The sequence below is a fragment of the Schistocerca americana genome, chromosome 4 (assembly GCF_021461395.2).
Source record: "Schistocerca americana isolate TAMUIC-IGC-003095 chromosome 4, iqSchAmer2.1, whole genome shotgun sequence".
Lineage (NCBI taxonomy): Eukaryota > Metazoa > Arthropoda > Insecta > Orthoptera > Acrididae > Schistocerca > Schistocerca americana.
The window spans coordinates 443,012,795-443,037,259 of record NC_060122.1 but is presented as its reverse complement, the minus strand read 5'-3'; positions in this window follow the sequence as shown (position 1 = coordinate 443,037,259).

Below are 24,465 nucleotides of genomic sequence, written 5' to 3'. Positions count from 1 at the left end.
AATTTTGGCATGCAGTAAGTCACAAATATTACAAGTGCCTGATCTGGGCCGTCCAAATCTCAAATTATGAAATTTTTTCTTGAATGTAGCAGCATGATAATTGTATGTAACTTTCCTTCCTGGATATTTTACAGTAAAAGATTTATATATTATTCAAATATTCAAATCTGGGCTTAATGATTGTTTGTTAGATCGCTCTCTATTGTAATGATTTTCTTTTGTGGGAAAAGGTTTGATGTGTTCACGTATTTGCTTCCTCTCTTCTTCTGAATACTTTCCTTGTGCGCGATGTTTTCCCCTATTATCAGCACAAACACGTTCTCCTTTCTTCTTTTTCTCTTACAAAACTTGGACACATGTATGAGACTGTGCAAATACATCTGTACGACTATGTTGCCATCTGGAACAATGTAGTAGGCTAGTTTGTCGAACGCTTTCTGCAGAATCGTCATGTTATCCATTCCGTCTCCTCCTTAAAACACCTAATTTTGTATGACCAAGAAGAAATGTTCCCTGTTGTTCCAACTTGAAGTTTAGGAATCCAAAAGCAGCCGTTGCTTATGTTCAGCTGACAAAGTATAACATTCTCCTTTACATTTGCATATTCCTGAGAAAGAATTATACTACTATTACTTCTACTACTAGTATCTGATTGTAATATTTAAAATACAGGTGTAAGTTATATTAGGAGTATAAATGTAATTTTCACTTACATGACCTTTCGGAGACTGTTTTGCTGGCACATCTTTCTGTAGTTTTTGTAGGATTGTCCTCTGTTTCTTAGCCTCTTCTTTTCCTTGAAAACACATTCAGAGTCCCTCTTTGTCGTTTCTAGAATGTTAGCATCACCAATGGAAGACATTTCGCGCTACACGCGGTAAACACGCTACTACCGGCTGGTGAGAACAAGCGGCTCTTGGACTCTTGTTGATTAGACGTACCGGCGGAGATACGGCTCCCACCATCTCCGGAGGACGTTAAAAACTATAAGAAAAGCGTTGTAGCTATGTATAAACCATTTACAAAAATATTCCGCGCGGCACATGGACCTCTTTAAACCATCTAACAAACATTTGCTTTCATTCGCACTTACAAGGGGAGGTCGCCAATTGTGAAATTCAGATTCGATTCATACTGCGCATAGTAAAAGCTCATGGCCAGATGTGTAATGTGGCAAAGCACCAAGATGCACTTCTCAGCCGTTGTCGAGAAAATCGACAGTTAAAAGAAACCGTTGCGGTGAAATACTCTCTCCGATTAATAATTTTCCCCAGCGTCGTGGCACAGCGATAAGCGCTCCGGTTTGTAATCCGAAGGTCGCTGGATAGAATCTCGCACCATGCAACTTTTTTTTTTAGTACTTGTTTTTTGTAATTCAAATATATATATCGGCAATCAGTTGCAACAATCGTGCATATAATAAGTTGTTGAAAGTCGTTTGTCGTGGAAAAACTGACGACTTCGAACATCATTATGTTTTCCGCAAACAAAGTTGTATTTCACAAATGTTATTAATTGTCTTCATAATGTTAACCATGTATAGTTAACGGAAGACGTAGAAACGGTATTCCGAAACGAATACGTATAACGTAAGTCAAACGTTCGAATTAGAAATGAGACCCCACGAACACAAATTCGCTGTGGCAGGTATGAAATATAAAATCCGTTACTCGCTCGTTACACTTGAGGGACAGATGTTGAATGGGCCGAAACGAGCCGCCGCATGACAGCCTAGTTGCCTGCTAACTTCGAAAGAAGGTAGATGAGGTCCCTAGCGCAACTTATAACATCGTCGAAAATCAGTGCGGGCGGGAAAGTTTTGGTACACCCTGTTAAAAAAAAGGAAAAATGGAGGCGGTACAATTGGAGAGCGATCCGCCTTCACCAACATGCATAAGCAATAGAGTGTATTTCACCGCAACGGTTTCTTTTAATAGTCGATTTTCTCGACAACGGCTGAAAAGTGCATCTTGGTGCTTTGCCACATTACACCTCTGGCCATGAGCTTTTATTATGCGCAGTATGAATCGAATCTGAATTTCACAATTGGCGGCCTCCCCTTGTTAGACCATTTCTAATTTATAATATTCAATTGTCAATGTTTAATTTATATTTTATTAAATATTGGTGATTTTAGTGTGAAACAGAGGGATGTTGTAGTAAAAATAAAACAAAACAATACAGATTTATTATATAGCGCTAGAAAACGCAAAGGTAAAATTAAAAAAAAAAACGCAGCACAAAAACGTGTCAAACATCACTTCAGTACTTCCTCGAGCTCATATAAAACATGTTTCTGTTGTTCGTAAACAACTTTCGTACTTATCAATAATTACAGGAAACTCTTGCATTTGATTACTATGAAGAATGTTCTATTGAGAACAAAACAGCTGTAATAATTATGTAGACTTTCTTATGTTTGCGCACGTAAATTGTATTTGCATAAAAAGTAATTACTTTGGTTACATAAAAGAGCAAAATTTACGTGACCAACTAATTTTTATTACTTATAAAGTGAAATTTATATTTCGTAAGGATATAAAATACACAATGAACTGACACAGAGCGACGTGCGCTTCTAATAGTGTGTTAGAACAAAAAACAAGGAGAAGTAGTCGGCTCCCAGTTTCTCTCTCGTACATTCAATTATTTACACTGACGGAAAAAATCGTAACACCAAAAATAATTAATACAGGGTAACATATTTAAATGACTAACATTGCAAGAGCAAAAATTAACGTAAGCACGAGGTAAGCCATTCCAAATGTGAATTGCTGACATAATAACCGGTGTAACCGCCAGAATTTGAATGCAAGCATGCAAACGCGCATGCATTTTGTTGTACAGTTACCTGATGTTAGACTGTGGGATGGAGTTCCATGTCTATTGCATTTGGTGGGTCAATACAGGGATGGTTAATGCTGTTTGTGGATAACTCTGGAGTTGTTGTCCGTTGATATCCTGTAAGTGTTCGATTGGAGACAGATATGGTGATCAAGTGGACCGAGGAAACATGTCGACATTCTGTAGGGCACGTTAGGCTACAATAGCGGTATGTGGGCGATCGTTATCCTATTGGGAAACATCCCCTGGGATGCTGTTCATAAATGGCAGCACAACACGTCGAATCACCAGATCGACCTACAAATTTGCAGTCAGAATACTTGCGGTAACCACGAGAGTGTTCTCGCCGTCAGACGAATTCCCACCCCAGATCATAGCTCAACGTGTAGGTCCAGTGTGTCTAACACGTAGAGAGATTGGTTGCAGGCCTTAACTGCCCTCCTTATAATCAACACCACCCTGGCCTCCAACGGGCTCTCAATTGAAACCACTGAAGTCGTAAATAGTGGTGGTTTGGGATCAGTGGAATACACACTACATGGCGTCCGGCTCGGAGCTGTCCTTCAAGTAACCGATTTATTACAGTTCGCTGTGTGACTGTGGTGCCAACTGCTGCTAATATTGCTACTGTAAATGCAGTACGAACAGTATGGTCTTTCCTCTCGGTAGCGCCGCGAGGCCGTCTCTTTGACACCGTACATTCTAGTGACCACCACTGCCAGCAGTCATGTACAGTGGCTACATATCTACCAAGTCTTTCCGCAATATCGCAGAAGTAACGTACAGCTTCTCGTAGGCCTCTTACGAGACCTCGTTCAAACTAAGTGGGGTGTTGATAATGTCGACTTTGTCACCTTAAAGGGATTCTTGACTAACTCACCATGTCCAGTCGCAAAGATAACTAACGCTCACGTCCGTTACAGCGTGTATCTAGAGCAAACCTAAAGTGGCGCTACTGTCGCGACTCTAATGTGACTGGCGCGAAATTTGAATAGACATCATCGTTTAGAGGACACCGATCAACTTTCATTTATGTTGAGTAATTCCTTCTTGGTGTTGCGGCTTTGTTTCCGTCAGTGTATTTTTTTCCCTGCCGATGTTACCATGGCTGCCGGTAATCCTACTGTTTACTAAGTCATTTATGTACTGTACGAAAAGTACCGGACCGGTGTTTTTCTAGAGCACCATTCTAACTTTAATCCACTATGTTGTTTTTGGTCTGTACCTGAGATCTATACAGAAGACATTGTGGTCACTGAAAGTAAGGCATTCGAACATCAGTTCTTTTATAAGATGCTCTAGTTTTTTACCGATGTGTGAGCACTGCTGGTCGCACATGTCCTCCTGCGGACTGTGCCGCTTGGCCTACCTTACAAGAAATCACTTAGATTTTATGACACCTCTCTGTACTTGCAATCTTTAACACACGTCGTATCGAAGTTCCATCTTCTTTCTGTAGCTGAAAGAGTTATGGAGGTTTTATTCCTCTTCAGTAGGCAGACATCTGCGGCGGTAACGTGTATAAAAGTTCCTGCTTCACCGGGTAGTGGCGTGCAGGCGAATGAACAGTGTAAGTGTTACACGCGTGGGTGGAGAGTGGCCTCGGCAGACGGACGGAGCGCAATCCCGACCACACGTCGCCTTGGCGTGAATCACCCTCCGATGCGACGCGTCCCGGACACACAGCCTTGGCCGGCGCCTTCAGTCCGCTGGCCGCTGTAGGACAGAGTGGCCACAGGCCTAGGCCTACCAGGAATACCCGGCACTCGGCGCGCATCGCCAAGTAGTGGAGCCAGAGAAGCCACCAGACGTCACCTCGCTTGCGTAACGTCTCCCCACATTCACTGGCCCTAATTGGCATTACGCTCAGCATTCATCGGCAGACTAACGTTACCATCCGTTCCATTTGTTTGACGTAAGACTTCGCAGCATTCAGTCGACTGGGATTTTAGCGCGACAAGCTTCGAGGCGTTGTAGAGAGTGTCTTGGGGAACAAATCGAGAACAGAAACACGTATCTATAAACGTCATCCAACGACGCTACAGAATCTCTCGATTATGGGCGCCGGCGCCTACCACTTGGAACCCCTTCGGCAGCATTTTTGGTCGCTGACGGTCAATAGGCGGAATGTCTCACAACGTTGTTTGTGTTTGATTGCCACGAACGCTAGTGGAAAAGGTGGAGCAAGTTGCTGCGTAGATAGGCCTTGTCTCCCATAAATTCATTGCCCTATTGCCTTGGTAAGTGACGGTTTTGGACACAGGGTCCCATTTGCTGTTTATTTTTCTTCTGTGTACATAAAAACATCAGAGATTATAGAGAGTTTTAGAAGAAAAATAATCTGTGGATGGAAACCTCTGTCTTAAACCATCATCCACTGAGGCAACACAGCATCGAATGTGTAGGAGACAAGGCCTTTCTAGCAGCACGTGACTGCGGCAATCATTCAAGATCCCTGAATAACAAACAACATTGCGAGATGTTCCACCTATGGTCCACCAAAGTACAAAGTCACGTTTGCTGCTGAAGGGGCGGCCTAGCGGCAGGCGTCAACGCCTATAACTTCAATGCTCTGTAATATCATTGGATGACATTTCCAGAAACATGTTTCCATCCTTGATATGTTTCTAAAGACACCCTCTCAATCCCTCAAAGTTTGTTGCAACATTTCTGGGACACCACATATGTTGTTGTTGTTGTTGTGGTCTTCAGTCCTGAGACTGGTTTGATGCAGCTCTCCATGCTACTCTATCCTGTGCAAGCTTCTTCATCTCCCAGTAACTACTGCAGCCTACATCCTTCTGAATCTGCTTAGTGTATTCATCTCTTGGTCTCCCTCTACGATTTTTACCCTCCACGCTGCCCTCCAATACTAAATTTGTGATCCCTTGATGCCTCAGAACATGTCCTACCAACCGATCCCTTCTTCTAGTCAAGTTGTGCCACAAAGTCCTCTTCTCCCCAACTCCTACCTCGCCATTAGTTATGTGATCTACCCATCTAATCTTCAGCATTCTTCTGTAGCACTACATTTCAAAAGCTTCTATTCTCTTCTTGTCCAAACCATTTATCGTCCATGTTTCACTTCCATACATGGCTACACTCCATACAAATACTTTCAGAAACGACTTCATGACATTTAAATCTATACTCGGTGTTAACAAATTTCTCTTTTTCAGAAACGCTTTCCTTGCCATTGCCAGTCTACATTTTATATCCTCTCTACTCCGACCATCATCAGTTATTTTGCTCCCCAAATAGCAAAACTCCTTTATTACATTAAGTGTCTCATTTCCTAATCTAATTTCCTCAGCATCACCCGACTTAATTCGACTACATTCCATTATCCTCGTTTTGCTTTTGTTGATGTTCGTCTTATACCCTCCTTTCAAGACACTATCCATTCCGTTCAACTGCTCTTCCAAGTCCTTTGCTGTCTCTGACAGAATTACAATGTCATCGGCGAACCTCAAAGTTTTTATTTCTTCTCCATGGATTTTAATACCTACTCCGAATTTTTCTTTTGTTTCCTTCACTGCTTGCTCAATATACAGATTGAATAACATCAGGGAGAGACTACAACCCTGTCTCACTCCCTTCCCAACCACTGCTTCCCTTTCGTGTCCCTCGACTATTATAACTGCCATCTGGTTTCTGTACAAATTGAAAATAGCCTTTCGCTCCCTGTATTTTACCACTGCCACCTTCAGAATTTGAAAGAGAGAATTGTAGTCAACTTCGTCAAAAGCTTTCTCTAAGTCTACAAATGCTAGAAACGTAGGTTTGCCTTTCCTTAATCTAGCTTCTAAGATAAGTCGTAGGGTCAGTATTGCCTCACGTGTTCCAATATTTCTATGGAATCCAAACTTATCTTCCCCGAGGTCGGCTTCTACTAGTTTTTCCATTCGTCTGTAAAGAATTCGCGTTAGTATTTTGCAGCCGTGACTTATTAAACTGATAGTTCGGTAATTTTCACATCTGTCAATACCTGCTTTCTTTGGGATTGGAATTATTATATTCTTCTTGAAGTCTGAGGGTATTTCGCCTGTCTCATATATCTTGTTCACGAGATGGTTGAGTTTTGTCAGGACTGGCTCTCCCAAGGCTGTCAGTAGTTCTAATGGAATGTTGTCTACTCCCGGGGCCTTGTTTCGACTCAGGTCTTTCAGTGCTACCATATATGTATAAAATAGAATCTGTGTGTGTATGTATTTATGTTTCGAATCTCCTCCAAAACCCTTGCATCGATTTCAACCAAATTTGGTACAGCAGGCATCATGAGTATGTGCACTGCGGGCTTTGTAACCTCCTGGCTGCAGCCTGAATGAAGATACAGGCAATAACGCATTTTTTCCAGCCCCTGGCGTATAGGCTGCTCTGCAGTACACGTATATTGTGTGGAACAGTATTGGACTGCCACATCAACTCGTTGTGCAGGGCAGCCTGCACTTCAGGAGCATGAAATACTTTTTCAGGTCCGCTTCATGTATGCTCTCCTGCATGGCAAGTGTGCTGTGTTGGAGTGGTATTGGCCTGCTCCATCGACCTGCTTTTCATGGTGGCCTGTATGCCAGAGGCAAATAAATGATTTTCAAATCCCTGATGTACATCCCACTTTTCACGACAAGCATGTTGTAGGAGCAGTATCGGCCTGCTTGATTGAATGTTATTGGAGGGGCTACACATGCCAGTGAGCATGGATGGCGACAGGTTGAGATGGGCAGAACGACGAGGAGGATGAAATGGACAAAAAGAGGGGAGGAGATGGGGATGTGTGAGACAGGTGGAAGGTGTAGAGGGCTAGTGGTCAGGTGGAAAATGGAGAGGTGGAGATAGAAATGGGAGGAGGATATGGTCAGAATGAGAGGGCAGGGAGCCATGGTTAGACACAGAGGGTGGAGGAAATAGATACACAGGGGAAGGATGAGATGAAGAGATGAGTTGGAAGGAGGAGATAGACAAATGGAGGTGGGAGGATGAGGTGGACATACAGAGGGAGAAAGAGGAAAGAGGGAGATAGGGGTGGACACCGAGAGGGGGAGGAGGAGATGTGTTCAGTGTATGTGTTGAATGCACATGCAGGCGAATTTGAGCTCTGTCTCCAATGATGTACTTGTCGACAGATTGTCAAATCCTAAACTCCCTTCATACTTGATTCTTATATATCTCGATCTGGGATACTTCCTTTATGAGAAAAGTGGTCAAGAGTTTAATTCCCTATCGACGTCGACATCAATTGAGACAGAGTTAGTTTGAACAAGTTGCGAAAAATATCATCTGTGGTCTGTTGAAGCCGAAAGGCTAGTCACTCATGCCATTGTCATCTGACAATGTTCCGTATGTGCTCATAAGAGACAGCTGAGAATGCACTGTGATCATCATTAAACATGTTATCAAAAGTTTTCATTTGCAAAAAAAGGATCTTCAGAGTAGCAAACCAGCAAGAATGAAATGGAAAACTTCAGCCTGTTATTAACGAGACTTGCGCACTGATATTTCAAGGGCAATATTTGATGAAAAAGGAATTTAATCCAAACAATTAAAAATTTATGCAACTGAAAATCGAAGATTACTAATATGTTTCCCTCTGTTTCACCACATCAGGATTTAAAGCAAGAACATTCTTGCCACAAGAGCTTTGCATTATTTTTATCACCAGTACAGGAAGCAGGGTCTGTAACAATGTACTGTCACAAACGAACTGAATTATTACATTAACGTTGATCTGTGGGACATTCCTCTGGACTAGAAAAAATTGCTTGTGCTTGCTTTCTTCTTTATCGTGTCTCCCCTTTCAGCGGTAGACGAACTGATCCGCCAAAAATAATCTTGACCGTTGTGCAATAGAATGAAATCCCCATTTAATCTCATTCGTGCTGGCGGTGACTTATGAGAGTCATGAAGAACCGGATCTTGGCCGCAATTGCAGTCGCAATTGCTGCCTGTAACACTGCCATATAACAAATACTCAATTAGGTAAGCGGGACGGGGTTGCTGGCTGTGGAAAGTGAAGGTGGGAAACTCTGCTGTGTAAACAACTGGTACGGCACTCATGCAGTTCTCTATGATGACAGGACGCTCGGTTACTTCAACAGCCTTCTGCATCTCTAGACCAACAGACTCAAGTGTTACGTGATCTATGGAACCTTCACCTAATACTAGACAAGCAGTCTGACTTTCGTCGCTACTCAGCCGCACATTTTTCGTTGGCTAACGTCGACAGCAGTGGAGTACAGCGTATCAAAATTTTAATTCAGCCGAACATATTTGAGTAGAACAAAAAATAAAATTATCTTACAACTATGGATTTATCAGGAGCGCCCTAGGAATACGACTTTTCTACAGAACTTCACAAATTATATCACAATCCTCCTTATGGGATAAATCTTCTGAATCACTATACAATGAACAATAATGTGTTATTGGCTAAGAATTCTTGTGCGACTTACTTCCATGGTTCGGACAAAGGAAGGGAAAGATCAATAACAAGAAATGGGACGATGAATGAGAATGGAAATAAGGAAATACTGTATAATTCAAATGGTTCAAATGGCTCTGAGCTCTATGGGACTCAACTTCTGAGGTCATAAGTCCCCTAGAACTTAGAACTACTTAAACCTAACTAACCTAAGGACATCACACACATCCATGCCCGAGGCAGGATTCGAACCTGCGAGCGTAGCGGTCGCGCAGTTCCAGACTGTAGCGCCTAGAACCGCTCGGCCACTCTGGCCGGCCTGTGTAATTCGTATAAAATATTTCCGGAACCGTTTAAGGTAACATAATTGTGTTTCCACTCAGATACATTGTAAAAAAAAAGTCCTCACTAAACGATGTGTAATCTCCTACAATAGTTACATTAATTGTATAGAGTTTGGTTTAAATTTTCTTTCCCGAACAGACAAATAGTAATTTCTGCTGATTTCGTCGTAGATCCTAAAGACAAAACTGGGTTTCATTCTTCGAAATCCATTAAGTATTTTCAGAGAAATAGTAATATACACTCTAAGGCTTCGTTCAGACTAAGTCGATATAAGATAAGCAATAAATCGTAAGCGATACAAGATATGCAGCACGCGCGAACGTACGAGACTTGAAATCTGAAGGGAGTCGATGGAAACGGTTCACGACCGCGCGATTGCTCCACATAACGTAAGTAACATATCTCTCGAAGTACGACTTGACGCTCTATTTAGCAATTAGTATCGTACGATATTTCGGGCTGTGAACATGATGACGAGAAGAGAAGGCAATTCTCTACTTCCAATCACTAATTTAGTGAAAGTTCATTAGTGCATATGGAGTTGTTCCATTACTACGCACAGTAATACAGACGGGATGAGTGCCGCATGGAGGGAAATTGCATCATAAATAGAAGATACAGGTAAATGCATTGTTTACATATTTATTTATTATGTAAAAGACAAGTAATGAAACAGTTATATTATTAACTCATATATTGAAACTCCCGCAAGAAATTGGAAACTGATTGACACAATTTGCAAAACATTATAAAAATAGAACTCCTCAATTTCACTAATACTCCTTTTTATGTGAGTATTGACTTTCTTTATACTAATCAGAGATTTCTCAAGTTTGAATCTTTTTCTTTTCTTTTTCAAGGGTTCGTGACACTAGGCGTTTCAGAAAATGAAAGTTATCAGGATTCATTTGATAAATCTCCCTGAATTTTAATTCGTTTTGAGACAGACCTCGAGAAACCATAGCCGAGTTATGGTGCACGTTGGTAAGATTGTAGGGATGTACCCATATTCCCTCTTTCTTCCCATCCACCGTCTGAACCTTGCAACTGAAGTAGTGTGACTTGTATTCCCACCTCATTTTTATCGCCCAGGTCGCGCCAGTTTACCGCCTGCTGTCGTAAATCTTCCTAGCAATATATCATCGTAATATTATAATCTTTTATGGCCCTAGTATGAACGGTGCTTAAGACAAAAAAGCCATACCACAAAATAAAAAGAATTATTCGAATGGGACGGAAACTGATAGATGTGATGTACATGTACAGTCAAACCAATGATTACAATTTCAGAAGAGCAAGTCAGTAACGAGTTGGTCCACCTCTGGTCTCTATGAAAGCAGTTATTCGGTTTGGCATTGATTGACAGTGTTGTTGGATGTCCTCCCGAGGGATATCGTGCCAAATTCTGTGCATTTGGCGCTTCGTCAAAACCCCGAGTGGTTGGAGAGCCCTGTCTTTAATGCTCCAAACTTCCTCAATTGGGGAGAGATCCTGTGACCTTGTTCGCCACGTTGGGGTTTGGCAAGCTCGAAGACAAGCAGTAGAACTTCTCGTCATGTGCGGACGGACATTATTTTGCTGAAATGTAAGCCCAGAAGCTGTCCGGAATATCTCCAGACACGTCTTCGGCCTAGAATCTTAGGTGACTGGAGTAGAATTGTCTTCAGTGATGAATCCACTTCGAACTGAGCCTCGATGACCACTATTATCTATTCTGTACGCTCTTATTTTTATATCAAGTAGGTCATTACTCTCCCTTCTGCTGCTTTCATTTACTTTAGTATCAGTCTTTCTTAATTATTTTTTTTTTTAAAACTCCGTTTCCTTCCTTCTATCTTACCTGCTCATCTTACCCTATTATTATCTGCTCCTCCTGAGACCAATCTTCTCCATATTCTTTCCTTCTGTACTGTTTCCACACATCTATGTAAGATGTTATTGCAGTCAACAAGAACATAATGAGGAAACTACTTAATGTTAATAAGACTAAATTTTTTTTAAGTTCCACATATTCATTAGAAGAACCGTATCCTGAAACATCAGACGACACTGTAATGAGTATTTATTCACGGACAACCAGTTTATCTCAAATGAGTATTTTTAAATAGCCTGCAAATTAACAAAAATATCTAGAAAACAAAACATGGCAAAACAGTTAAGGAGAACCATTGTGTACAGCAAATACTCACGGATACCTTTACATCGGACTAAAGGAAGTTACCTTAGCGTTAAGTATTAGTTGCAGCATCTCAATGAATTGTAAAGACATTAACAACGTATTAGATATATACACATTGTACATATACACAAAGCCACCACGAATACCTGTCACTTATACATGCTTCCGTTAGCTACCGTATTAATCACTGACAAGGAACCCCTTGAGTGCGAGGTTGTAAGTCCAATATTCAGAAAGGGTCATTTGAAAATGTTGTGTTAACAGTTATGACAGGAAAAATTATTAGCTGTTAATGACTCACCATTGCATCAGGACGGCGACAGAAAATGAATGTGAGGTAGGTACAGAGATGAACCTTCTCAGGGATGTATGTATTACACTTCGCAAAATGGACATCGTCGACATTCAAGAAATATTCAGAACAAACCCTTAACTTGCACAGTAAACACCGAATGAAAAATGGCGCGCTACAGTGATCGAAGGCAAACTCCCTGGAAGTTACAAAGCATGCAGGACGTTCAGCTAGGTATCCAGAATCATATTGGTGTAAAGAGGTGATGAGAACTGATGGAATGAGAAGGCATGCAACCTAATGTCAAACAGTCCGTCATGGAGCTTATCGTGAAACTGACTATCTTTTAATACGTAGTTGCAGATAGTGTGATAATATGTTTTATAGGCGCGGAAAAAAGACATCCAAGGTTGAATTTGTCCAGTGGTTTCAGGTTGTATGAATTGCAATGTCACACACTTTTCAGGAGGGATAGTTTGCTCTAAAGGAGTATGATTTTTATACGCAGACAGGAAAAAAAGCAAAAGTAAGTTATTTTGACCAGCTACTGGCCAAAAGCAGTGCTCATACCATAGTTGCAGTTCTCTGACGCCCATTTGCCACTCTTGCTTGCTGTGACGTAAATATTCGCTACTAGCCTTGCAAGATCACGCACTCGATAAAGAATCGTAGTGGACAGAGCACCTCTAATTTCTCTCAGCATAATAAATAACCATAATAATTTTACCTCCCAGATTAACAGTCGGTATAATTGTATAAGAATTCGTTAAGACATTGATGTTAATTGATCTTGAGACACAACTGTTTTGATACCACTAATTTCCAGGGTTTCTTTCATATGCACTTTTCATATTCCGATTGGTCGAAGTTGAAGACAAATTCCATACTGAACGATGGGATAAATTTCTCTACCTCATCTACAAATTTTCGGGCCTATCCCGCATTTTGCTGTGCATCGTCAAGTTGACGCTTTGTTTGAAATTTCATTATCTTACGTATTCTGTAGCACTGTTCGAAGTTATGCAACCATCCACTGCTTTCCTCGATATCAGTGTACCTCTGTCGCGCGCAGTTTGATGTGCATAACGTGGTGGGTCACAATCATGCACATCCTGTAAATTTCTCGAGCATCCTTGAAACGCAGAAACACCACTTTTTCTAATAAGTGCCCTTTCTCCTCCCTTGAATATCCGTAGTGTTTCTTATGCACTACACGGTCATATTGCTGCGGACTTATTCGAAATCTGTTCATAATTCTTTTTTTTTTACTATGCTCCGGACGGTCTTCCACGCACGTAATGATGTGTGTTCTTGGACAAAAATTGCATACTACGTTTCACTGAGACGGGATTTGTGACTCCCTTTCGGGCAAGGATGGTGAACTATTGAGCTACACGGCTCACGGTATTTCAGTATCACTTCCACTTCTTAGGCACGCGTCGTCATCATTGTACTCTTCATGTAAACTGTCCGCACAGTCAAGCGTATGAGACACCACTTATTACAATGACTCATCTTGCATAAACGCTAATGCTTCATTCTGCCACTTCTTTCTCACTCTGTGAAAATCCCTGGGTCCTTTCTAACTAAATGTCAACTTCGGCAACTGTGTTGTTGTTGTTGTGGTCTTCAGTCCTGAGACTGGTTTGATGCAGCTCTCCATGCTACTCTATCCTGTGCCAGCTTCTTCATCTCTCAGTACCTACTGCAACCTACATCCTTCTGAATCTGCTTAGTGTATTCATCTCTTGGTCTCCCTCTACGATTTTTACCCTCCACGCTGCCCTCCAATACTAAATTGGTGATCCCTTGATGCCTCAGAACATGTCCTACCAACCGATCCCTTCTTCTGGTCAAGTTGTGCCACAAACTTCTCTTCTCCCCAATCCTATTCAATACTTCCTCATTAGTTATGTGATCTACCCATCTAATCTTCAGCATTCTTCTGTAGCACCACATTTCGAAAGCTTCTATTCTCTTCTTGTCCAAACTATTTATCGTCCATGTTTCACTTCCATACATGGCTACACTCCATACAAATACTTTCAGAAATGACTTCCTGACACTTAAATCTATACTCGATGCAGCAACTGCTGTTCTAGATATAATGCAATGTTTGCTTTGTTTACTGTTACCATTGATCCGCTTTGTATCAAGACCAGAAGCACCGTAGCACTATTGTGAGTTACTCGTCGACAAAGCAGTTCAACCACCTCCGTAGCCTCATATTGTGCTTACCATTGGATACCTTCAGTCCCGCCCATTGTTGCCATTAGCAGCTAATATTGTGGTTGCGCGGTAGACAATACGCGAGGCGTCGAATGCCGTAAACTTGATTGGCCTTTAGCGACCTGGCACTCGAGGGGTTCCTTCTAAGTGCACACACTGACAGTCTGTTACAGTGTTCATCATAGGTCTCAGTAAAAAAGTAACATAAACTGAGGTTTGTTTCCGTAAGAGTGCTACGATATTGCTTACAAGCTATGATTACGGATCTTAAGTGCTTACAATATCTGTTCGCTTAGTTGTGGACACGATTAAAGCTAGTGAAACAGACGAAGGTTACATCAACCGCCAAGCCATAAAATATACATTCTGAAGCGTAGGCTACACTATTGTAATCGTCCGGCACCAAACAGTACATGTAAGCGTATACGAGTTACATGTTTAGGCACATTGCAGTCGTTCATATATGCCGTCCATAAAACAGTTCAGCTTATATGTAATTATGAAACATAACTTTATTAATTGTTTACATAATAAAAAACTACCAACATTACGTCAGTTTGTTCTGCAAATGGGAAACTTGTCAAATATCGGCAGCCTAGTTCAAAACATGTTGATTTGTACTGTTTTATAAAATAATATGTAATGTCTAAGACAATCCATTTTTATAGACATCGCATTACAAAACGTAGCTATTTTAGAACACGTAACAATAATTACTTTGTGTAGCAGAACTCAGCTAAGAAATATGCCGTATATTAAGAGCCCTGTTTTGTACCATTCAGATATATTGCAGAGCTTTGTAAAATTGTCTCGAACAGTCTACTTTTAGTGAAAACACAAAAAATACTTTGCTTTTTTCTATCATACATTGAAGATGTTAAGTACTGTTTATAGGATATTATATATATTCATTACTACACTCCTGGAAATGGAAAAAAGAACACATTGACACCGGTGTGTCAGACCCGCCATACTTGCTCCGGACACTGCGAGAGGGCTGTACAAGCAATGATCACACGCACGGCACAGCGGACACACCAGGAGCCGCGGTGTTGGCCGTCGAATGGCGCTAGCTGCGCAGCATTTGTGCACCGCCGCCGTCAGTGTCAGCCAGTTTGCCGTGGCATACGGAGCTCCATCGCAGTCTTTAACACTGGTAGCATGCCGCGACAGCGTGGACGTGAACCGTATGTGCAGTTGACGGACTTTGAGCGAGGGCGTATAGTGGGCATGCGGGAGGCCGGGTGGACGTACCGCCGAATTGCTCAACACGTGGGGCCTGAGGTCCCCACAGTACATCGATGTTGTCACCAGTGGTCGGCGGAAGGTGCACGTGCCCGTCGACCTGGGACCGGACCACAGCGACGCACGGATGCACGCCAAGACCGTAGGATCCTACGCAGTGCCGTAGGGGACCGCACCGCCACTTCCCAGCAAATTAGGGACGCTGTTGCTCCTGGGGTATCGGCGAGGACCATTCGCAACCGTCTCCATGAAGCTGGGCTACGGTCCCGCACACCGTTAGGCCGTCTTCCGCTCACGCCCCAACATCGTGCAGCTCGCCCCCAGTGGTGTCGCGACAGGCGTGAATGGAGGGACGAATGGAGACGTGTCGTCTTCAGCGATGAGAGTCGCTTCTGCCTTGGTGCCAATGATGGTCGTATGCGTGTTTGGCGCCGTGCAGGTGAGCGCCACAATCAGGACTGCATACGACCGAGGCACACAGGGCCAACACCCGGCATCATGGTGTGGGGAGCGATCTCCTACACTGGCCGTACACCACTGGTGATCGTCGAGGGGACACTGAATAGTGCACGGTACATCCAAACCGTCATAGAACCCATCGTTCTACCATTCCTAGACCGGCAAGGGAACTTGCTGTTCCAACAGGACAATGCACGTCCGCATGTATCCCGTGCCACCCAACGTGCTCTAGAAGGTGTAAGTCAACTACCCTGGCCAGCAAGCTCTCCGGATCTGTCCCCCATTGAGCATGTTTGGGACTGGATGAAGCGTCGTCTCACGCGGTCTGCACGTCCAGCACGAACGCTGGTCCAACTGAGGCGCCAGGTGGAAATGGCATGGCAAGCCGTTCCACTGGACTACATCCAGCATCTCTAGGATCGTCTCCATGGGAGAATAGCAGCCTGCATTGCTGCGAAAGGTGGATATACACTGTACTAGTGCCGACATTGTGCATGCTCTGTTGCCTGTGTCTATGTGCCTGTGGTTCTGTCAGTGTGATCATGTGATGTATCTGACCCCAGGAATGTGTCAATAAAGTTTCCCCTTCCTGGGACAATGAATTCACGGTGTTCTTATTTCAATTCCCAGGAGTGTATATATAGTACTGTTAGTATTATTAGTATCTATAAATATATAAATTAAGATCTATGCCACTGTTTCTGTCTGTATATTCGGGCTAGACATTGCTGTAGGGATTTTGATACTGTTTGCACTAAACTGTTAGACTGATTCGGGGGAAGGTTTTTGTACATAATTTGTAAATATTTCGTTCAAACTGGTTGAACTGTAACGAATTAAATTCACTCATTGAAGTGAAAATTTTGGCATAGCTATATAGCTATGAATTACAGAGCTCCTTGGAATCATTCATGGGTATAATGTTACATGGTAGAGGGTGATTTGTATCTATGTCGTGAGGCAAGGTGGCTTTGTAGCTCAATGGCAGAGGGTGCTTTGACCCACAGTTACATTGAAAACGATGTTTCGTTCCAACCCTACGTGGCAGAGGATTCTCCATACCAATCCTGTGTGGGAGAGGATGCTTCTTATCAACTTTGTGTGGCAGAGGGTGCTTCATACCAGTGTCGCAAAACAGAAGATGTGTACTACCGAAATTACGTGGCAGAAGGACCTTCGTGCCACCTTGCAAGGTGAATGCAGCTCAGTACCAATTTTTCACGGTAGAGGGTGCATCCTACAGACGTTGAAGGGCAGAAGGTGCTTCGTAGCGATTTTACGTTGGGAAATGGAGGAGGAGGATATTAGTGTTTAACGTCCCGTCGACAACGAGGTCATTAGAGACGGAGCGCAAGCTCGGGTGAGGGAAGGATGGGGAAGAAAATCGGCCGTGCCCTTTCAAAGGAACCATCCCGGCATTTGCCTGAAGCGATTTAGGGAAATCACGGAAAACCTAAATCAGGATGGCCGGAGACGGGATTTGGGAAATGGAGGAGTAGGTCCCATAGAAAATGTAGCTCGCGCTGGAGAGGTACTGGAGGAGGGCGGCTGGAAGGTGCCTGTGACCCACACCGAACAGGCGCTGCAGTCGGGACTACCACACCAGCTATGTCCTTCCAGACGCCTGTTAAATATGGAACACACAGCATTTGTGGCTCGACAGAACTTTCTTGGGGGCATCGATTAAATTTTTTGTTGTATAAAAGTGGTGATATTAAGTTACCTTATGTTGTTTTCTAAATTTTAATCATAAGTGTACATAGCGGCCCGTATACAAAACTACCGCTACGCCAAACAAGTTGTCAGCCTGCAGACACTTGGTGCTACCTATGGGAAGCCAGGACTTGTCACTAGTTACTTTTATTCTTACATGTAGCTCATGTACAATACAAATTGTAATGTTGACTCACTAAGGATGTCTGATTAGATATAAGAGAGAAATAAATAAAGAAAAAACAAATAAGCCCACATCTGTATCAATTCACTGTCCATCCTACAAGGACTTGCTGAAAAGTAATGCCTCCGAATTTTTTATGTGGAAATTCTTAAGGATTTTTAAATGAAACAAACGTAATCAACATTCTACATCTTTATTCTTCATGTCTACCTATTTACCTCTCAACACAGTCATCCTGGCGATGAACACATTTCTCTCAACGAGTAACCAGTCTCTTGATACCGTCACTGTAGAATGTCTGTTCTCGGAGCCGCTTAATCACTATCAAAGTGAATACCTCGAAGGTATTCTGTGAGGATTGGAAACAGATGCAAATCGGATGGGGCTCTGTTGGAACTGTATGAAGGATGACCAATGACAGTCAAGCCAAGGCATCGGAATGCTGCAGATGTCGCACCGCTCTTGCTTGTCTGGCATTGTCATACTGATGGAGAGGATGCTCCAATGTGAACGAACTCTTCGAATTCTAAAGTCGATTAAATCGCGCTGTTTCTCACACACCGTCATAGTTCGTTGCGTACTGCCGTATTATGCGCTACAATTTGGCGCCCTCTGGCCGAAGAGGACTGCAAATACGTAGACATAAATAATAATGATGTAGAATGTTAATAACGTTCGTCTTATTTAAGTACCGTTAAGAGTTCTCACATAAAAAAATCGGAGGCATTGCTTTTCAGCATGGCCTCGTATTTACCATTCATGTACATGTTCGTTATCATTGACTACATATTTTCAGTCTCCTCTGTGAATTAAACGACACCCCCTCAACAATGTGTTATAAAGTTATATCTTGTTAGTCTTCCAAATTTCCTTTTTTGTTTAGTGGTTTACGTGAAGAAGAAGACTACTGTATGAAACAGTAATGTTATTCTTTTGATGTAGATATATGTAAAGTCTGTGTATTTTTTGGAAGCTTTGCCCTGGAAGGTTAAGTTTTATCTATGTAAAAACCATCAGGACTGAAGTAACAAAGGATGTACAGTCAATTTATGGTAGGTCTCGGGTGTACTAAGATAGAGTCGTCTGATTATTAGTGGAAAATCAGTTACATGTTATGACGAGGAGATGTTTTCTTGGTAGTAACGAGTGAAGGTGAAATTTGAAGAAGAGAATTCGAAGTACTGAAGAGGAGTGAATGTACGGGAAACGGGAGGGGGCGGGGCAGGAGTAACTCGGATGTGCTTAGACAGACGGGCGCGAATGAACGGTTAATTAGTGGGAAACTAAATTTTTGTGGAAGGCAGAACAATTCCCGTAGTTCTATATTCCGACATAATTATGGTAAGGAGTGTGACCGTAATGTAACTTAAATGTGTATTTGACACTGCAGTAGTGAAGCCACAGTCACAGTAGATAATTTTTTCTTATTTTTTTAACATTATGTACTGTGACTGTGGCTTCACTATTGTAACGTCAAATGAAAATTTAAGTTTTCATAGTGGTGGTAAGTAGAAAAGCAGAGATGTGGTGTGCAGACAGATAACACAGCAATAAAGTGAAAAGGCAGCAAGAATTCAGTACTTTCTGGAATACTGTTGCTTCACATTGTTGCAATAGTTTACCAATATTTCTAGAAGAAGAAGAATTCCGAAGTTCGACGCAGAAGAGGATATCGTAAGTGGTGAATACTTTGAGGAGAAGAAGAAGAAGTACAAGATCCAACAATTTCAAGAGAAGAGATTTATTTCAAGGTACAATACAGATGACGTCGGAAGCCAGAAGCTAATATTTCATCAAACAGTCTAAAACCATAACCTATGAAATCAAGTGAACACAAACGTACCCGTTACTTCTCTTAGCAGTATACCAAGGTATATACTGCTGATCCAAAGCCGGCCGGAGTGGCCGTGCGGTTCTAGGCGCTGCAGTCTGGAGCCGAGCGACCGCTACGGTCGCAGGTTCGAATCCTGCCTCGGGCATGGATGTGTGTGATGTCCTTAGGTTAGTTAGGTTTAATTAGTTCTAAGTTCTAGGCGACTGATGACCTCAGAAGTTAAGTCGCATAGTGCTCAGAGCCATTTGAACCATTTTTTTTTTTTTGATGATCCAAAACATTATGACCACCTGCTTAACAGTTTGTTTATCCGTCTTTGGAACGAAATACATTACTGATTCTGCATATCACGAATCCGACAGTCTGTTGGTAGATTTGTGGAGGTATGTGGCATTAGTTGTCTACGATTAGGTCACATAATTCGCGTAAATAACGGGCCGCCGATCTGAGTACACGGTGATGGCGTCCGATAGCAACTCAGACGGGTTCCATAGAATTTACATCAGGAGAATTGTGTTCCGAGACATCAATGTGCTCCTCAAACCACTATAGCACGGTTCTGGTTCCGAGACCCGGACAGTTATGTTCTGAAAGAAGACATCACCTTCGGGGAAGACATCAAGCATGAAGGGACGCAGGTGGTTCGCAGCTGTCATTATGTCTTCAATTACTACTACGGGTCCTATGGAAGTGCAGGAGAATGTCTCCCGTAGCACAACACTGCTCCCACCAGCCTGTGTTACGCCGCGCTACACGTTTAGAGCCGTCGTTCATCTCGATAACAGCGTTGGCAGAGACAACCATCGACCTAGTGTAGCAAAAATATGATTTACCCGAACAACCGACACGTTTCTATTGGTCGACGGTCACGATGGTACTGTGCCCACTGAAATCGTAACTGATGATGTTGTCGGATCAACTTGTGAAAACGTGGGTATAGTTTGCTGCGGAGCTCCATGTTCAACAATGTACGATGAACGGTGTGCTCCGAAACACTTGTGGGTGCACCAGCATTGTGCTCTTTCGGCAGAGATGCCACAGATCACGAAGTATCCTACTTTACAGAGCAGACAGGCCCTCGAACGCTACGTTCTGTGAAGAGTCGTGGACGTCCGACCATTTACCACCTAGTGTCCGCCCCCGGTAGCTGAGTGATCAGCGCTACAGACTGTCAATCCTAAGGGCCTGGGTTCGATTCCCGGCTGGTTCGGAGATTTTCTCCGCTCAGGGACTGGGTATTGTGTTGTCCTAGTAATCATCATTTTATCCCCATCGACGCGAAGTCGCCGAAGTGGCGTCAAATCGAAAGACTTGCACCCGGCGAACGGTCTACCCGACGGGAGGCCCTAGTCACACGAGTATACTATACTAGCGCCTAGTGGTAGTTTGGCTGCCCTTCTACCTCTTTCCGTAGATGCTCACGACAATAGCGTATGAACATTCGACCGGCTTCAGTGTTTCGAGATATTCGTACACAGGCTTTGCGTAATAAAAATAATCTGTTCTTTGACAAATTCGCTTATCTCTGTGTATTTCCACATTTGCAGCCCATACCTTCGTTAGGGTGATCCCCCTCCTTCTCTGCTACGCGCCCACAACGTCACCGGTTGACATCTTACCTCGTGGTGGACAGTGGTCATAATTTTTTGGCTTATCAGTGTATTTCCTGTTGTGTAGAGCGGATAAGAGATTGTGAGTGTGTTCTTTCTATGGACTGTGTTACGTGTGGAGACTGACTGCCGTTGTTTCACGTGCTGAGCTGAGAACTACGAAGGTTGTCCAGAAACTAAGTTCGGCTCGGTCGCGAAATTGACACGACAGTGAAAACCCGATAAAGTTTTGCACAGATGACCCTCGACCGCATCAAGACGCTCTTTTCAGTTGTGAGCGCACTGTAAGCGAGTAAAGGTGCCTAGAACAACGATGTATCCCGCCAAGTGGCAGGGCCGCTACAAAATGAAAATTTCTCCTAGAAACAGACCCTCAGCCTACGGCAAAACAATATCTGCACAAGATCACTTCTTCAAAGACTGCTAGTCCCGCTAGGTACGGATAAGAACTTCTGTGAGACTTAGAAAGTAGGAGAGAGGTAAGGTGCAAGGGCTGGTCGTGGGTAGTTGGTAGAACACTTGCCCGTGACAGGCAAAGGTTCCGATTTAGAGTTCTAGTCCGGCGCACAGTTTTAATCGTCCAGGAAATTTCAAATCAGCGCGCACTCCTCTGTAGAGTGAAAATTGATTCTGGATAACTCTAAATGACTTAGATCTCTAGAACATGTGTAACAGGGAACTGATAAACCTGTCATTTAAAATCAGACGGGTACTAACACCGAAATCAGGAGCAGCTCCATCGTGCATGAGCTACATATTTCGTCGCACTGATAAATGCACGGCTTCTAGCATGTGAGGTGGAGTATTCTCTAAGGTCGAGCCGTATGTTCATCCATTGAGCGTGTGTGTAAGAATATGACGCCCTAGCAAATAGTCTCCAACAACGCTCGTCCAAACAATGACAGGGCAGCTGCTTGATGATTTGCGTGAGACCATCCACGCTAATTGTGAAAATTTACCATCTGTTGTCTCAAATTAGCTGGTGGAAACCATGGACTGTCATTCTAGTGATCACGTGTCTCATCTCGAAGTGCTTTGTCCATGTCCGTCAATCATGGCGCATGTGCTGTAAAATTCTGCCCTTTTTTTCTTTAAATGTCTTTAGTAGACTTTCCAAAGTGCTGGAGCTGCGTGGCACCAGGTTTGTGAGTGTAAACTAGTAATCTGTGTCACACACATTTTTCTTGTACTTTGTATAAAAATACTGTAAACTACATTGATTATCCTATGAGAACAATAGAGGTCTCTCCACTATGACTGCTTGTTCTCCTAGTGTACTGATTATCCCAGCAAGTCTTCTGTCCTCTCGCACAGGGAAGGACCCAATCGCATCACAATTTCAAGCAGGAAAATTTATCACATAAAGCTAATTGTGTAACACTTGTAAACTAAATACAGATTACAATTTTAATTTGATGACAAAGATTTTTCATTAGAGTACAGTTCAGTTTTTATATTCGAGCCAGGGGCATCTGATAACGAATTTAAAAGGAAAACGAGGAACTCGTTTTGGGAATGGAATAGACAGGTACACTTATAGCACTTACAACAATCGTAAAAACGGCAAGTAATCAGTACAGAATAGGCTAGATTAGTTTGGCTAGTTTAGCAGGGAATGGGGCGATGTTCGGTCAGGCACACGGGACAGGAACACGTGTGTTGCGTTGTTTCTACCTCACAACGACCGCACAGCATACACGGTATAGGATAGTCTTTTTTGTAGGACTTTGATCTGGATCTTTCTGTTCCTGTCCACAGAATGTTAAGGGATTTCCAGACTTCTCAGCCTTTGGGTAGATGGTCAAATGGCACATGAAGGATATTTTTGGACCATGGACAACTTCACTGTCTATTTGCAGAGCGATGCATCCCTTGCACTGTCTGTGGGCTGTTTCCAGCCAGGTAGTATATTTCATTTGTGGTACTAGCTCTCAGTGATGATACTGCATGTTTCACAGGGCACTCCATCAACTTCCTTGGCCTATGAGGATTTGTGTGGAACGCTAGAGACATAGTCACCGGCGGAACCGCAGACGGCCATTGCTATTGTTTTTATCACTACAAGTAGTCTTACTCTGCTAATCGTTCAAAATAGCACCACCATGAAAGCAGCATGACAACAAATGTCAAAAGAACTTCGATACGGATATGATTTGTCTTGCAAATAAGTAGGACTACACTAAGAACAATTTATATACAACTGTGGACTGCCAATGACAATTTACATTACACGGTCCTACCTACCATTCGGCGCACACAGTTTCAGCAACCAGCTCTGCCACATTTCCAGAAACGATCGCAAAACACATCGTAAGGTACCACCGAGACTTAAACTCCAGACACAAAAAACTACGCTCCTTGAAGAAATTATCCGAATATGATGGACATTAGTAAATGTGACGTACATGTACAGACAAACAGATGGTTACAGTTCCAGAAAAATCGAATTTATTCAAGAGAAAGTGCTTTACAAATTGAGCAAGTCAGTAATACGTTGGTCCCTCTCAGGGTCTGATGCAAGCAGTTATTCGGCTTGGCGTTGAGTGACAGAGTTGTTGGATGTCCTCCTGAGGGATATCGTGCCAAACTCTGATCGGCACATTAGATCGTCAAAATCCCTAACAAGTTGAAGGACCCTACAGGTAATGCTCCAAACTCGCTCAATTGAGGAGAGATCCGGCGGCCTTGCTGGCCAGGGTATGGCCAAGGAACAAGCACGAAAGCAAGCAGTAGAAACTCTCGTTGTGTGCGCCTGTGCTTCATGTTGCTGAAATGTTAAGCCCAAGATGACTTGTCACAAAGAGCAGCAAACCGGGGCGTCGAATATCGTCGCTGTACCCCTGTGCTATAAGCGTGCATCAGATGACAATTAAAGGGGACCTCTTATGAAAAGATCATCACTCCTGATTGTCAGGCTGTACGGCGGGATGAAATTTCAGCAAGATAACGGCCAGCCGCGCACGGCGAGAGTACTTGCTGCTTGATTATTTTTTTTGTCTTAGGTTGTATAAGGGAAGGTTATGTAGCGGTTTTATTATTCAGAAATAGCATCTTAAGGTTGTTTGTTTGTGACAAGCTAGTATTATGCCTCGTTTAAGATCGAGAAATCTCTG